Genomic DNA, 15213 nt, shown 5'->3' on the forward strand with positions numbered 1-15213 from the left:
ACTTCTTTTTTTTACCTGCATGAGTTCAATGACTTCCTGTTTTTAAAAATCCCTTATTTGTTGTTGTTTTCACCTTTACTACCTTTAACTTTCAGCCCTATGAGCTTTACACCTAAATCATTTAGAATTTTTCTGGGAAATATTTTAATTATCCACCACAGAATTACCCATGAAAGCCATGTTACAAAATAAAAAATATTTAAGATCAGAACCATGCAACATGCATGTTAGTTTTTCTATGTCTTGAAATTATGCATCATGAAGATAGGAGAACCTGAAACATTACCAGTCCTAACTTTTGTGACAGTATACTCGAGCAAGGAAAGATTATTAAGAATCCCTGTGAAAACAATTTAAGCTGCAGTCTTACACTCAAACTGAAGGCAAAAGATGGCACAAGACATATTTGGAACCATAAAACATAGAGTAACTTTAATAATTAACTTGGAAATTTGTACAATGCAGTGAGTAGTATTGAACAGTGTCTTATCTATGAAGAATCATTTGTAAAAGTATTATACATAGTGGCTTAAGTACTTGTTTAATAGCTTAGAAAATATTAGAAATGGAAATCAGTATTTCACTGATCATTTAAAATAATATTGCTAAGCACTGATTTTACTTTTCACCATGCACGGGAAACACATGATGGCAGTACTTTTAGAACAGGATTGTAGTAAGACCATCATTTGCTGAGCAACAAATTATTTTCCATGGCACCTACTACTGGTTTTAAACTTCAGTCAAACAAATATTGATGGACTGAAATGCAGGTCTCCACCTTAAAAAAAAAAAAAACACACAAAAATTCTAGGATACTGTTTATGAAAATTAAAAAGCTGCTACTTTTAAACTATTTAACAGAATACTTACTTAGTTACCAAAATAAGACTCCTTATCCTTATTCCTTCAAGATGTAGATCCCTTCACTACTCACTTCTACTTACTATTAGTTTCTCCAATTCCTTGGATACTGGTGAGTTTAAAAAAAAATACATATGTAAAAAAAAAAAGCCACTGTATTCCATGAGACTTATAAATACTACCTATACAAACAAATAGATCTGGAAAACTGGAAAGGACAGTAGTAAGTGCTGCTCAAAACATTTGTAATTATAGGACATATTCTATGCTAATAGTGAACATTGAAAACTTTTTTTAAGTCAATGCTCTAATGAAAGTGCTCTTAGCACCAAACATTCATCCCATAAATGACACATTCACCCTGTATAATTACAAATCCTAAAATCACAGAATGGTTGAGGTTGGAAGGGACCTCTGGAGCTCATTTGATCCAACCTCCCTGCGCAAGCAGGTACACCTACTGCTGCTTGCCTAGGACCGTGTCCAGATGTCTTCTGAATATCTTCAAGGATAGAGACTCTGCAACCTCCCCAGGCAACCTGTACCAGTGCTCAGTCACCCTCACAGTAAAAAAAGTGCTTCCTGACGTTCAGAGGGAACCTCCTGTCTTTCAGTGTGTGCCCACTGCCTCTGGTCTTGTCACTGGGCACCACTGCAAAGAGCCTAGCTCTGTCCTTTCTGCACCCTCCTTCAGGTATTTATAGACATTGATGAGGTCCCCCCAAGTCTCCTCCACAGTCCCAGCTGTCTCAGCCTTTCCTCAAAGGAGAGGCGCTGCAGTGCCTTAATCATCTTCATGGCCCTTTGCTGAACTCTCATGTCCATGTCTCTCTTGTACTGAGGAGCCCAGCACTGGGAACAGGACTCCCGGTGTGGCCTCAGCAGTAGAGAATAAAGGAGCAGGATCTGACAATTCTTTGTCTAATGCAGCCCAGGACACCATTCACCATCTTCACCCCCAGGGCGCATTGCTGCCTCACGTTTAACTTGGTGTCCACCAGGACTCACCCTCAGGTCCTTTTCTGCCAGCAGAATGTCTTGCTTCTTCCTGTTAAAACTCAAAAGTACTACCAAAACCATCTTCAACTGGTGATATACTTCAGTCCTTTACCTAGGAGTAGATTACAAGCATTCTCAAAAAAAAAAGGAATTACTTGAGGTTGAGAGGACTGAAAAAGGACCCAAAAAATGTTAAGTAGTAAATCCAATTTTGATAAAACAAAAGAGAATAAAGCTATGAGAAAGTCCTCGTACTTCCTGTTATCATCAACACACTTTTTGGAGTGAATCTTCAGACCAGCCAAAACAGTAAGCGACACAGCACCATTTCATTTCTCATGTTTTCCCCTAGTCCATAGCACATACTGATGGGTATAGATACACCAGTGACTTCCTTAGGGTCTGCTTTGACATTAGTAGAATTTCAGCTTCAGCAGTCTCATCCTCACGGTCTGTAAGGCCTTGTCAGCAAGGCAAGGCATTAGTTCCTCCTGCCAACTAACAGCTTCTCCAGAGATACTTCAACATCCATGATACATTGCAAATATTTTGTTACAATTTCCAAGTTGCAACCCTACAGCAGGCCTACAGAGAACTGAACTGGAAAGCAAACTGTCATTCTTCTTAAATCACAGAACATCCTGACATGGAAGAGACCCACGAGGATCATCCAATCCAACTCCTGACTCCACACAGGACAACCTGAAAGTTAAACAATGTATCTAAGAGCACTGCCTGAACACTTCTTGAAATGGAAGCGCTGGGCAGTTCCCAGAGCTATGGTATCATTGGTATTAGCGAGACTTGGTGGAATGAGCCCCACCGCTGGAGTGCTGGGATGGAGGGCTGCAGGTTGTTCAGGAGGGATAGGCAGGGCAGGCAAGGTGGAGGAGTTGCACTGTAAGGGAGCGTTTGATTGTACCGCTCTCACAGTTAGTGACGGTGCATTTGAGAGCCTCGGGATGAGGGTTAGGGGGATGGCAAACAAAGGAGATGTTGCAGTGGGTGCCTTCTACCAATCGCCCAGCCAGGATGTAAGCACTGATGAGTTATTCTACAGGCAATCAGGAGAAATTTCAGGATGAGTTGCCCTTGTATTTATGGGAGATTTCAACTTCACAGACATCAACTAAGTATATCATACTGCTGAGACAAGCAGGTCTTAGAAATTCTTGAAGTTTGTAGGAGATAACTCCTTGTCACAGGTACTCAGTGAGCCAACTAGGAAAGATGCTGCTAGACTTGCTATTTGTGAAGAGAAGAACTCATGGGAGATATGATGGTATGTGGCTGTCTTGGCCACAGTGATCATGAAGCAGTTGAGTTTAAAGTTGTCAGTGTAATGAGAAAAAAGGACAGCAGAGCTGCTACCCTGGCCTTCAGGAGAGCAAGCTTTACGCTATTCAGGGTGCTATTTAGCAGAGTACACTGGGAATCTGCTTTTGAGGGCTTAGGAGTGCACAAGTGCTCGTCAGTCTTTAAGAACCACCTTTTAGAAGCACAGGAACCGGCAATTCCACTATCTCGTAAGCCAAGCAAGTGGGCAGAAGACTAGCCTGGCTGAACATGGAGTTCCTCGTGCAGCTCAAGAGGAAAAAAAAAAAAAAAGTATGATCTCTGGAACAGAGGTCAGGCTTCGCAGGAAGATTACAGAGCTGTGGTTCATTTATGCAGGGAGAAGACACAAAAGGCCAAAGCTCAATCAGAGATGAAGCTGGCCAGTGTTGTGTCAGATAACAAGGGCTTTTTTAAGTATGTTAATAGCAAAAGGAGGTCTAAAGAAAACACTGGACCAATACTTGTTGAAGATGATCATCTGATTAATAGGGATAAAGAAAAAGCAGAGACATTAAATGCTTCTTTTGCCTCAGGGTTTAATAATATTAATAGACCTTGAGGCACCTGGTCCCCTGAGACAGAAGACTATGAGTGTGGGAACAGTGACTTTTTATTTGTGGACACTGAAATTTTAAGGGACCAGCTGTATCAGCTGAATGTTCACAAGTCCACAGGGCCTGATGGGATTCATCCCAGAGTACTGAAGGAGCTAGTGGATGTTATGGCAGGACCCTTCTCAATCATTTACAGAAGATCTTGGGAGTCTGGGGAGGTCCCTGCCGACTGGAAGTTAGTCAGCGTTATTCCAATCTACAAGAAGGGCATGAGGGAAGAACCAGGGAACTGCAGACCTGTTAGTCTAACCTCAGTTCCTGGAAAAATTACAGAGATCATACTGGGTATTACTGAAAGGCATTTAAAGAACAATGCAATCATCAAGTATAGTCACCATGAGTTCACAGAGGGAAAGTCCTGTTTAACTAATTTGATATCCTTCTACAATAAGGTCACCCACTTTGTGGATGAAGAGAAGGCGATGGATGTAGTTTTTCTGGATTTTAGTAAGGCTTTTGATGCTGTCCCTCACAGCTTCCTTCCAGACAAGTTGTCCAGCTGTGAGATGAGCAGGCTCAGGGTGCGCTGGGTGAAGAACTGGCTGAAAGGCAGGGCTCAAAGGGTTGGAGTGAATTGGGCAACATCTGGTTGGCAACCTGTTGCTAGCGGTGTTCCTTGGTGCTCAAATTCTAGGGCCAGTCCTGTTCAATATTTTCATCAATGATCTGGATACTGCAGTTGAATGCACCATTATCAAGTTTGCTGACTGGGAAGGGGAGAGGGAGGTGCTGATCTCTTCTCCCTGGACTCGTGGGAATGGTTTGATGTTGCATCAGGGGAGGTTTAGACTTAACATTAGGAAGCATCTCTTTACTGAGAGAGTGGTCAAACACTGGAACCACTGGAGGTGGTCGATGCCCCAAACCTGTCAGTGTTTAAGAGGCATTTAGACCATGCCCCTAATAATTTGCTTTAACTTTTGGTCAGCCCTGAATTGGTCAGGCAGTTGGACTAGATGATCATTGTAGGTCCCTTCCATCTGAAATGTTCTATTCTATTCTTGCACACTGACAGCTTGGAACCATGACCACTTCCCTGGGGAGCTTACCCCAGCACTTGACTACCCTTCCAGCAAAGAACTTTTTCCTAATATTCAATCTCAACTTCCCCGATGCAGTTTTAAGCCATTTCCTCACATCCTATCACTGGACACCAGAGCAAGATCAGCACCTCCTTCTTCTCCACCTCCCCTCATGATGAAGCTGTAGACAGCAATGAAGTCAGCCCTCACCCTCCTCTTTGCTAAGCTGAACAAACTGAATAGCCTCAGCTGTTCCTTGTAAGTCACACCCTCTAGTTCTTTCACCATTTCTGTTGCCCTTCTTTGGACAAATTCTAATATTCTCCGCACACCAGGTTTGATACAAATATAGACATGTTTGTCTTTTTTAAGCCAACCTACACACAGTTCCCACTCCCCCACCTCAGAAAGCAAATCTTTGTCCACTCATATTGGCATGGAGAGCAAGCTACATACAAAAATATTTCATCTTCTGTATTTTTTCCAAGAACATTCACTGACCATTGCTTCAGATGCTGCAATATTGATCCATGCATTATCTACAACATAGTCTGTATGCCAGTCTCATATTAGGGTCTAAGAAAAAAAATAACCACAATCACAGAGGTTTACAGAAACCTATTTTTCAGAGTGTTATGCAGGAAGTCCAAAGAAATGACAGGCTATGATTGCACTGCACATGTCTGCCTCCTCTGTTTTGTCTTATATCTAGACTGGCAAAGACCTTTTTAGCCTGTTTTCCCAAGCAAACATCACATGCATGATTCTTACTGTCCACCTCTCTCTTCCCACTCTTCCTTTCATCTCCATCCCTCTAAATGGATCTGTTCACCATCAGATTCAGTTAAAATAACCTGAGAAGTAATGTCCTCTGATACAGTAAGTTCCCATAAGCTTCATGAAAATCAAGAGCTAGGCAGTGGAAAAAGACACAATTTCCTGTGCTTGCTGAGCAAAGGGCTGCAGCACGAACTCAAGCCATCCACACTGCCTCGCTCAACGACTACACAATCACCACAGACACAGTTCTGAATCAGTCTGAGCTGGAGCTGTGCATAGTGGCTTTTTTATTACAAGTAAGAAAGGACTAGAACAGCAGAGGGAGCAGGGAATTGTAATGGTGTAAGAAAAATTTGTATGAAGCCTAGTTCCACTGCTCTCAGGTACACCTCACTTGTGAATCAATCACAGTGATCCTTTAGGCCCTTCCAAAAAAATCACATAATGAAAAATATCACAGTGCTTCGCAGGACCATACGCAGAGTGAAACAAACGGAGTAAATTACTTCCAGGTTGCCTGAACAGAACAATAGTAGTTAAAGCCTAACAGTCCAGCACATATGTCAAGAAATCAGGGAAGAGTATTTTCTCCTTCACTTTAACATTCAGCTGAATAGCCTTCATATCTGCCAGAATACATACTATGCTAACTACACACTAGTCTTCAGCCTCTCTAGGTTGCCTTCTGCTATGGATAATCCTAAAGGTTGGTATAAACAGTTATCAGACTTACATCAAGAGCAAGGTACAGTAATATACTAAGGTATCTCTCTCAAATATGGGCAGATTTTAGTAGACCTACAATGCAAACAGAAAACCTGACCATAGTTACATGTAGGCACTTCCATATTACGTTTAATTCTACAGGCAACGTATTATAACAACATGCAAAATGGAGAAGTATGGGCTTCAGAACAGGCAGGCAGCCTGTGCACTTACCAAGGGTGCCCAGATACCTTATAAAATCCACTCACAAGAATTCGTGCCTGTCACCATCACCTTATTAGCCACAACAGCCATGGCTAACGTAAGCACATCTCCACTGCAGTCACAGCAAAATTAACAAACCAACAAATTCCAAATGAACGTAGAACAACATTAAAATGCTACCCAAGAGTGCTGCTGTTTCTGTTACACCCTCCCCCTTGTTTTTGTGGGGAAATAAAGAAACCGTGATTAAGGAATACCGATAATGGGAAATATATTAACACTGCCCCACAAAATAGTCTCCCAGTCTCCCCATTGTTCTGATAAGTCAGCAGAAGATGACAATTCAAAGAAGAGGGGAAGAGAAACCTACTCAGTGTTTCGGGCTAAAGTGGCAGAAGGGATCTTTGCACATTTTTCAGCAGTAAGAGATTTGATGTGATCCACCTCTCCTCAGTAACTCTATCTCAAAAAATAGCTCAAAGAGGTATAAGTAGAATTCACTGCATGTTCTCACTCTTTTCTCTGAATATTTGCTTTTTCAAATGTGCTATGCAAGCCTTTTTCCAGTTGTCAATCTCACCAGTGTTAAAACACTAAAACATGTCTGTCCTAATTCCCATCACAGACTGCATTAATCTTACCTATTACCTCCTGAGAGCATTCACCCAAGCATTGTCACTTATTTTTTAAAAATAGCCCTTCAGTCTTCAGCCCTTCAGCAGAGGTGCCTGCTTCTTCTAATTATTTTCCAATACCATTCCAACCTCAGTTAATCTGATTCCAAAATTTACCTACACAAAAATGACAAGTTGAGAACATGAAAATGAGTAACACATAAGTCTCACCACAAAGCCCAAAGCTTGACTTCTCAAGGGTCAATACTGGACATCCATACATTGCATATTAAGTTTAACTCAACGCTGCAAAGGAATCAGTGGGCTATAAGAAAATTACTTAAATTTTGTAGTAAAAGCATGTTTGAAATATTATTTTCATTTTTAGGTGAACAGATGGAGTTCCTAAGAAATGCGGATACTCTTATGAGGGTCAATATCCTTTCTGGTAACAAGACTAATTATGTAACTTAAAATCATTAACAGCTAATTCTTGAGAAAAACACTGCCTTGAAACCAAGTGACTACAAAAACTGCACAGAAAAGGTCATCTAGCTCCCCACTGAATGAAGTTAATGTTCATAATTATTCCCTTATTCATACTGATTTGAGGAACTTTTGAGGGTAGATATTAGAGACAGAGGAAAGACAGGCAAAGGAAAAGCATCTCCAGCACCCTTTACCTACATAACATACACTTGCATGACATCAGCAACACACAGGTCTTCCAGCCTGAAGAGTATTAAGAATCCTTAGCCATTCTGTAAGTCGTCTTCCACATAAATCAGTCATCCTTGCTATCCTTCTTTGTACCTCCTCCAGTTCTACTATATACCTTTGGAGACAGGGTGGAAAGTGCTAAGATGAAAAAATGCGCAAAGCATTCATTCAAGATAGGAATGAACTGTGGATATAAAGAGTCAGATGATGATGCTGTCTGTTTTATTCTTTATTCTATTGCTGCATCTTCTACATCAACCTTTGAAACCATCAGCTTTTAAGCCAGGGGATGTCAATAAACATCTGGAAAAATGTTCTTACTTCCCCTCTGTTAATGGGGAGGGACTGAAACACAAAGTTTTCCATTATGCAGGAAAAGAAGCCCAAAGTGTATGTCTCTGCTAACACAGATTTATTTAATCTAATTTTAATTTCTTATGGCTTTTAAAGATTTGAAACTGAAGCAACCAGCGTAATAGACTTACTCAAAATAGACAAGAGCATCAACCAACTCTGAAAGCAAGCTGTTAAAAAAAAAATCCAAGAAAGGCTGTAGTGGGCAGTCCAGACTAACTTGCTCATAGGAAGTATTTAAAAATGCAGCTAGTTTATGCACTGAAGTGCAATCTGTATAATCTTTTTTATTAAAACTCCTATTTCTTAGCAACAGATTTTCTCCTTGTCTGTATAACAACCTATTCCTTATTTTTAATCATACATCAGCCAATCCCAACTGAATCTTGTAAGAATTACTTCTTGTTAGACTACCCTACTCAACTTTTCAAAGTGTGCTCTAACATCTGCTTGTTTAGCTGTATGACAGTGGGTTAAAAGCATGGGTTGAAATTTACTCATATTTCATTCAAGGTTCTGTTAGCCTCTGCTGTAGGCCTGTCTTCCCTCACTTCTTTTTATGATAAAAATAAACAGTATTTTTGCTTTTATTTGCACAGCAGCAGTACTACTCGATAGTTTTCTCCTGAATGAGTTATTTTTTCCTGATCAAAAATGGAATACAAAGAAACACAACAGTCTGTCTGTAAAAGAGCTAAAGCTAGGAGGTCTCCAACAGTACCAGGACCATTTGCTATACAAGACAACATTTAGCAGTTTTCAAATACACTTATGTAATTAACATAAAAAGAGGAGACAAGCTAGTATATATCATATTTTTAACACACTCCAACATTTACTTCTTATTCCACTCCTAATGGGACATTTTCATGAAGCAAATCATAATTATGTTCGGCCCTTATTACCTAAATACTTAATTTACACCTCATTTTGATGAATAGTCCTAATTACTCCTTCCAATACGCATTAGGTCTCCTATGTTAACACAAAAATGCACCTATCACCAAATACTAAACTAGCTCCTGTTATGTCCCTCTGAAGGTTCCACTTCCATTACTCAATAATTTCACCACCTACAGATTCTGCCACTTCACTAGTAGCAGTCTTTTTGTCATGTTACGATCTACATTTTCTTCCCCATAGTTATTCCCTTAACAATGCAGTTTTACTCACCATCCCATGACAACATAGCTTTGTCAGCAACCTCTCACAAGACATTCAGCCAGGGATTGGATTTATTTTATTTTGGAATTACATACAAATATCAGTCTTCCACCAGATTTTCAATACTAATTGAATTTCTTTCCTGTCCTTGTAACTTGCATCCAGAAGTCAAAATATACTTTTTCCTTTTTCTTTTAAACCCAAAATCTTTCCAGCTACTACAGTATGACAGTGATAATTTTTTAAAAAGATAACACTGTAAAAAGGCAGCTAGAAGTGGAAAATAAAAAGTGCCAAGAATGAGGAATAGAGGGAACTAAAATTTAAGAAAAAGCAGCTTCCACTCTTCTAACCTGAGGGAAAGAAAAAAAGTGGAGTTTGGCAATTCTGTTGCTCTTCTATTTCACTTTCCTCTTTTATTTTGCTTTTTGACTGTTATGTTTACACACAGATACTTTAAGGTCTGTACTAGACATGAGTGTGCTAGAAAATGCAAGAAAGCTAATTCCAATATACCAGTTAGAAAAAACAAGGTCAGTTTTTAAGACTAAAGTACCATGATCTGTTCAGCAGTTTTAGTTTATGCCTACAAACAAAACAAAACCTTACTAGCAGAACTAGCAGAGAGCTGTTTCAAAACTGGACATGTGGTTTTTTTCAGTTCTGATTCCCAAGTATATTGTGCAATTTTACAGATTATGAACTTTATCTTTCCTGTTTACTTTTCCCTATTCTAAAACTACAACTCCTTTGATTTGGTTTGTACTGACAAATCACTGGCTACCTTGAAATGCACATACAACCCAAAGTTCTCTCATATTTTTCACCCACCTATATGAGGAACAGATGAAAGGTTTCATTTGTTTCTTTTTTAAAGGACTCTAATCTCCTGCTCCATTTAAAAACTTATAGCATTAACTAGAAATATGCCCAGAGTATCCTCTCTATACTTTTGTCTGTGCTTCTGTGAGTACAGACAAGAGCTCTCTTCTGCCCACTTCAGGCTGCAAGGTGAAGATACTCCAATGTGTGAAACAATCATTGCGCTGTTTGTTTTTAAAATGTGGCATGCTCTTCTAGTCATTTTTAAAATTGTTTTCTTCCATCTCTACCACGATTTTCAGCAAGGTAACTCTAAAAACCTAACAGATAAAAGTAGATGGAGTAATTCTGTACTGTTAGAACTACTTGAGAAGGTCAGTTACAAATACATATTTGTATTCTCAGTGCCATTTATACGTAAGACAAATCAAGAGTATGTCCTACTGTGTTTTCAGTAACAGACGTTTATATTTGAAAGAGTTATTCTGAGTGATTTGAGCCAATGAAAGATTCCTTGCATTGGACATTAGAGGCTGAATTTCACTACAAAAGAAAAGGCTATTGGCTGTACTAGTTACATCACCCCAAATTAACATCCTTAACAGTAAACACGTTCAGTCTTCAGGTTTTGACCTGGTTACATTTAGGTATGCTCAGACCCTAGTCACTTAAAGCAGAATATAAGCATCTCTAACATATTTCAGCATTAAGAAAAAAGGTGATTCATAAAAAAAGTTTCAAAAGCCCAAGAACGTAATCCACTTTGTTAAGACACATACTTCAGTCTAATTTTTATTAAAGACTTTTAGTCAAAAGGCATTAAAGTAACACAACCAGCTAAGTAAACTTCAGTTTATTCTTCAAAGTCAGTAGAATTTATAAGTTAAATCCAAATTCTCTTTAAATGGGATTTTGAAAGTGCTTTTTTGACAATATTGAATTATCAAACTCTAGATTACAAACTTACACAGCCCTCAACACTGACTAAGGGGAGTGGGAATAATAATAAAAAAAAAGATCATTTGTTTGCCATATATCTGCTGTTACTGAATGACAGCAGTATACAGTCCTGCAAACCTGCAATGATTAATTGCTTCATACTACATGCCACATGTAGTAGTTACTAAGGTCTACACATAACACTAGCATAAAGGTTTCTCTGACACGCTAAGAAATTAATAAAAAAAAGCAACAACAAAAAACCCTATGCAAACAACAAAAAAAGAACACAAACCAAAACACTAGCATTCTCCCACTCTCCCAGGTAAATAATTCTGACATACTATAACCATTACAGCAGCTGACAGGTTCCCTGGAACCTCTAGTGTTCCTCTGTAAAGCAACACTACACTTGCAAAAGAGAGCTAAACCTAAGTATGCTTCTGGTTAAACTATTAGGTACTGCATAAACATATCCCAAGAAGCAGTAATCAGAACTTTTCACTTACAGAAAGCAATTAAAAACAAAAACCCTCTCTTAAAAGGTGCTGTAGCAAACTTTAGCAAAAACCATGCGACAGTCATATCTGTTCTGAAAACCTTTGGGATGCCTCTTCTGGACACTCCAACTCCTGCTGATGAGGAAGAAGAGATTTCTCTCTAGCCATATCCTTTTCCTTCAAGAAAACAGAAGCGAGATCTCTGATACTTCTGATGGTCCTTACCTACGGCTATTTTATGTCACTATGGGAGAATGCTCGCAGATTATCCCAAACCTCAACTAACAACTACACAGAAAGTAAGCAGCCTGCTGACGCAACCAAGAATAAACTTTTAAGGAAGGACCTGGATGTATCCAAAGCCTATTGTCTGCATTTGTACATAGACCAAAACAATATAGAAGGATGTCACTAGACATGGCTTAACTCAGAATTCAAAGGAAGAGTTTGGCAGTTCTGGTTTACAAGTTTCATAAGGACAGCAAAAATGACAGACTGGGGAACCCTGCCCTAATTTACACACTTTCATACAGGAAGGCACGCTGGAGCAGCTTTTCTACTGACTTTGAGTCATATGCAATTGATGCAGAGCTAGAAAGCCATACTTTTTTAATTGAGGTGAATGTCACACTGTGCAGAAGCCGGTAAGTGCAGTACTAACCTAGCTTAAAAGATATGACATTTTTATCAGCAGCTTCAATCCTTCTCTTCAGTCTTTATGAAGAGAGTCTTTTTAACCAAGTTAAAAATAACTTCCAAGAATCACTTGAGCACAGTTTGCAGGAAGCACTTTTTTTCTTTTTTGGTTTTGTCTATCACTCCATCCATTCTCTCACCAAGCCCTCCCACTTCATTATCTGCATTTCACCCAACTAAATTCCAAGACGAACATGAGGGGTGTTTTGGGGTTTTTTTTGGGGGGTGGGGGGGTGTTGTGGTTTTTTTTTAAGCTAGCAATGAATGTCTGCTCCAAGTGCATAAATAGCAGCCATTTCCAATTAATAAATACTGCTTAGGTCATGATTTTTTTACTATGGTACCTTAGTTTTCAAATCTAGTGTTTTAATGGCATAGGAATACTGAAGCATGAAGACACTGCATGCAATACCAACTTCCTGTCATAGATCCTTATCTCTACCTTGTCTTTGCATCCAAAGACCAGGAGAAATCTCTTTCCCCGCACATATTATTTTAAGAGAAAAAACAGGAAAGTGGGTAGAAACTGCAACTTATCAAAATTTCCAATTTCATATGGAAACATCAGAAGGAAAATGAAAAGCAATAGAACTAGCAGACATTCCTCCTTCTTCCAAGGGTTCCACAGACTCAGGAAAAGGGACTGGCTCTGAACTCTGTCAGTATTCCCACAATTTAAGAATCACTTGTAGGCAGGTGATTATTTAAATTTTATTGCTAACCCTTCAACAAAATCACACATGCTGATTTACAATGCTTTGTTCACTGATGTTCAGCAATAAACTTCTATTATTTTTCCAACAAAAACAATCCATATCCTTTTGGTAACAGGGTGTCCCACACCAAGAGATTAAGTCAGTCCGAGGTATGTAAAATTGCCTTCCTGTTTTCAAGTGTAATTATGTATTTAAGGGAATTATTCTACAGTATCATTGGATAAAGACTACCAATAGTAGTAAGTTACTCAAGCTAGACACATTTATAGGATCAAATCTTTAAAATACAGCTCAAAATCACACCAGAGAGGTGACAAAAGGATTCTAAACCCACAGTTTCACAGGCAACAAGAACTGAAACTATTTCTAGTTGCCCCATTTGAAAGCATCTTTGTCAAGAGCCCAGATAAACTGTGCTTTTACAACTGCAAAACTTTTCTCAAAATTATGAAAAATCCTTCAGATTTTCTTCCAGGCAAAATTTCTTTCATCTTTCTTAGTATTAAAATCAATGAGAAGTAATAGTTCAGTTTATACCGTGCCCAACACAGATTCAGATAAGTTAGCACACAAGACTTTACAAAAAATAAAAATAAAACCGAACCCCAACAGCCCAAGTTAGTGAAGCATTATCAGAGCCCACCAATAATCAGTTTGTTTCTATATCATGGAGGGATTAAACCAGAATATTAATTTTAAGGGGAGACTCTTATTACTGGGAAGGCCATATTATCTTTCACGTGTATAACCATATATAACCCAGCCACCTGCAATCAGTGACAGCATCACCTACTAGGCCAGTATTATTAAACTTGCATAACCTGGGGTTTCTTTAATGCAAAATAACCTGATGATTTTCAGGTACCATGTGAAAATATGACTGAAATATGAAAAGCTCTTTCTACAGTTTCATCCAAACATTGAAGAGCTCCCATTAAAATGATTAGATAGTGTTAAGTCCTTTTCTCTCTTTGATGTACAGTTTAAACATTTATAGATCTGGAAGCAGAGCTAGATCATCCTAGTTAAACTGGGATGAGAATTGGTATTGTTCCAAAAATAAGACATCTACAAATAAAAACGAGTAAATAAACACTTCCACTGAGTTGTAACATTTTGCCACAACATAAACAAAGACAAGTGACATAAAGAGGTCTTTTAAGGTCTTGAATTCACAGAGTCTGCTCAGCAAAGCAGACATTAAGAGGACCCAGAGAGACTGGCAGACCCGTACAACTCGAGCAGTAGCCGCAGAGACCCCCCACCCTGCCGTGCCCCCTCCCCTTGAGAAGAAGCACACTGCATGTATTGTGAGGGGTGACAGCAGCTCATTGTCGAGGGGAAACCGGCTCCTCGCCCCCTCCCTCCCCAGTTTCACCGCAGGAAGAAGGTGAACTGAAACGTAACAATATCCTCCTCCTCCTCCTCGGCTTTCACCCCGCAGCGAGGCAAGCGAAGGCCGGCCGTGGAACTGCCTCACTGACTCCCGGTCACTAACGCCTCTCGCAATCCACTCGGCGCTGACACAGGTCAGGACTCAGCCCTCAGTCACCCTCACCCGAAAGGCCGTAGACAGGAATAAACAAGGTTATTCGCCCGACACCGGACACCGGCGACACTCCCCCTCTCCTTCCCCCCCGCCCCGCACCTCCGCAAGCTCCCCGAAGCACCGACCCTCCCGCCCCTCGCCAGGTGTGGGCCAAGAGGCCCTTAGCCCTGCCCGGACGTGAGCCAGGGCAGGAGACGGCGGGGAAAGACAGCGATCCTCCGGTCGCCGAAGGGGGAGAAGCAACAGCCGCCACCCCCTTCAGTAGGGCCGGGGAGTGCGAGCAGTTGAAGTGTCGGAAAGGAGAGCCCGAGACCTTACTAGAGCTCCCTTCGCCATTTTAGCCCCCACGCCCATTCCCCTCCTCCCCGCCCCTCAGTGACAGGGGCAGCTCGGACCCCTCCAGAGGCCACCCCCCTGCCCCCGCCGCCCCCGCTCCCCCACGGCCGAACGGCGGCGGGGAAGAGCGAGGAAAACGGCAGCCCTTTTCCTCTTCAGGCCGGCCGGGCTCTGCCGGGCCAGACCGCAGAGCGAAACGGCTGCGGCACAGCCTGTTTTGTTTCCTTACCGTGGCTCGCAGCCTTACAGCTGCCGC

At 40.5% G+C, this 15213-nt stretch overlaps 1 protein-coding gene across 2 annotated transcripts in view; it reads right to left on the bottom strand.

The window, feature by feature from the left end:
* WWP1 (WW domain containing E3 ubiquitin protein ligase 1) overlaps window positions 1-15213 on the bottom strand; it is a 65808-nt gene extending 50595 nt beyond the window's left edge. For both annotated transcript variants that reach the window (XM_064442463.1, XM_064442462.1), the window contains exon 1: window positions 15187-15213. The gene's annotated coding sequence lies outside the window, so the exon portion shown is untranslated. The remainder of the gene's footprint in view (window positions 1-15186) is intronic.

Source organism: Phalacrocorax carbo, chromosome 2 (genome assembly GCF_963921805.1).
Source record: "Phalacrocorax carbo chromosome 2, bPhaCar2.1, whole genome shotgun sequence".
Lineage (NCBI taxonomy): Eukaryota > Metazoa > Chordata > Aves > Suliformes > Phalacrocoracidae > Phalacrocorax > Phalacrocorax carbo.